We start from the raw sequence: 3,082 nt of genomic DNA on the forward strand, positions 1-3,082 counted from the left end.
ATACCAGGAGGGGAAGGGGAAGGTAGGTGGAGAAAGGGGGAACCGATCACGATGATCTATGTATAACCCCCTCCCAGGGGGATGGACAACAGACAAGTGGCAAAGGGAGACAGTTGTCAGTGTAAGACATGAAAAAAAAAAATAATAATAATAATTTATCAATTATCAAGGGTTCATGAGGGATGGAGGGGAGGGAGAGGAAATATAAGGAGGTGATACCAAGGGCTCAAGTAGAAAGAAAATGCTTTGAAAACAATGATGGCAACATATGTACAAATGTGCTTGACACAATGGATGGATGGATTGTGATAAGAGTTGTATGAACCCCCAATAAAATGATTAACTATATATTGATCAAGGATTCACGAGGATGGGAGGGCAGGGGAGGTAGGAGCAAAAAAGAGGAGCTGATACCAAGGGCTCAAGTAGAAAGAAATTGTTTGGGAAATGTTGATGGCAACATATGTACAAGTGTGCTTAATACTATTGAATGACGGATTTTTATAAGATTTGTAAGAGCCCCAATTAAAATGATTAATTAAAAAATATGATATGCTTATTGTGAGAAAAAATATGAGTAAAAATTTGTATAAGGAAAAACTTTCCATACAGATCAGAGTTTTAAATATAAAAGCAAACTCATAAAATGACTGGAGGAAAACATTGGTCGACTCTAAAAAAATTATCTTTGGAGTAAGTAAAGAATGTTAAGCACAGAATAATATTCTGAAGTGATAGAGGAAATGATCAACAGATGAGACTACATATAACTGTCTCATCAAGATCCATGAAGAAGGTAAAGAAGTTATCAAAAGCAGGGAAACAAAACGGACAGTATCAATAATATACAGTTCATTTTTTCATAACGGGTTACTTTGACTTATAAGTATAGAGAAATGACATGCAAAGGACATGTAAAGGTCACAAAAGACACCACCGAGGGGTCTCGGGGAGGAGACGATCCAGTAAGGGTGCGATGTAACAACGATGAGAAATACAACTTTCCTCTAGTTCCTAAAGGTTTCCTCCCCACTCCCACTACCATGACTCGAATTTGACCTTGCAAGTCCGGCTAGAACAGAGGAGGTACACTGGTACAGATAGGAACTGAAAATACAGGGAATCCAGGGCGGATGAGCCCTACAAGACCAGTGGTGTGAGTGGCGAAACAGGGAGGGTAAAGGGAGAATGGGTAGGAAAGAGGGAACCGATTACAAGGAACTATATGTGACCTCCTCCCTGGGGGACAGACAACCGAAAAGTGGGTGAAGGGAGACGTCGGACAGGGCAAGATATGACAAAATACCAATTTATAAACTATCAAGGGCTCATGAGGGAGGGGGGAGCGGGGAGGGAGGGGAAAAAGGAGGACCTAATGTTGGGGGTTTAAGTGGAGAGAAAATGTTTTGAGAATGATGTACAAATGCGCTTTACACAATTGATGTGTGTATGGATTGTGATGACAGTTGTATGAGCCCCTAATAAAATGTTTTAAAAAAAGACACCACCTAAAATAGCAGGACTGCATGCATAGATAAAATGTTAATATGTGAGTGAGATGTATTTTCATCTATCTGGTCAGCAAAGATTTAAATTATTTCTCATGTCCTCTGTTGGCACGAGAGGGAAGAGATATATCTCTTATGTTTAGTGTGGCAATAACTTTATATAGCTTTTTGAAAGGCAAGATGGCAACAGTCATGGCCCTTTGAAATTTGTAGACTCTTGGGCCAAGCTATTCAACTGGGAATTTTTCTTATGTACATATTAATATCAACATGTCAAAATATCTATATTTTGTACTATAGGTTGTACTATACCATTGTCCACAATAAAGAAAAACTACAAAAACCTAAACGTCTTTTCTTAATTGTATACCTTTTATTGCTATCTACTTCACAGATCATACAATTTAATCATTCAATCATATTAAGAATATTTGTGAAGTCGTCACCACATCAACTTTAGTATATTTTCATCTTGTCCTCATTGTTGTTATCTCCTCATTTCCCCCAGCGTCCCCTGCCATGCCCCTGTGTAATTATTCGTCCCGTTACTATCTCTATAGATAACTTATCCTGGACTTCATATACAGAAAATCACACAACACACAAAAAGGAAACAAGCCAACAAAACAACGACCAAAAAAGGGAGAAAAACCTCAGTCACAAAGAAAACAGAAAATATTAAAAAATAAAACACTTTAAGATGGGTTAAAAACGAGATCAAATGACAAGGTGTTAAGATTTTAACCTAACTGCATCTGGCAAAAGCGACTTTACAATGCTCTTTGTTTGATAGCAAAGCTATTCATATCCCTGGACTGTGTTCCAGGGATTAGCTGGAGGCTTAATCTATGAGGGGGTACCCCCCAAACAAACAAACAAACTGGAATTGTGCTGGGTGAAACAGAGCTTTTGTAATACACATTTTCCCCATTAGGCAAACATGGAGCAACTCACTCTGAGTTAGCGCACCCAGTGGTGTCGCTGCGGAGTTTCTCTGTGGTCACAGTGAATTTTTCCATAAAAGCAGTTTCAAACCTCATTTTTTGTGATGGCTGATTTAAGAGAACAGCATTCGGCTGTGAAATTTTGTTTCCTGATCAGGAAAAAAATGCCACAGAAACTGTTGTGATGTTGAACACAGCTTACAAGGACAGCACTATGGGAAAAACTCAAGTGAACAGTGGTTTTCTCATTTCAAAAAAGGTGAAATGTCGCTTGATGACAAACCTTATTCTGGGCATCTGTCAATTTCCCGAATGGATATAAATGTCGATTTGTATTGCCATTTGGAGTTCATTCCACCAGGCAGAATGTTGATCAAGCTTTCTATTTAGAGAAGTGGTTCTCAACCTTCCTAATGCCTTGACCCATACTGGGAGGTTGGAGGGAAGGTGGGATAGAAAGGGGGAACTGATTACAAGAATCTACATATAACCCCTCCCTTGTGGTGGACAACAGAAAAGTGGGTGAAGGGAGATGTAGGACAGTGTAAGACATGATAAAATAATAATAATTTATAAATTATCAAGGCTTCATGAGGAAGGGGGGGTGGGGAGGGAGGGGGAAAATGAGGA

The sequence above is a fragment of the Echinops telfairi genome, unplaced genomic scaffold, assembly GCF_000313985.2.
Source record: "Echinops telfairi isolate 266 unplaced genomic scaffold, ASM31398v2 ScPeMD7_24;HRSCAF=84, whole genome shotgun sequence".
Lineage (NCBI taxonomy): Eukaryota > Metazoa > Chordata > Mammalia > Afrosoricida > Tenrecidae > Echinops > Echinops telfairi.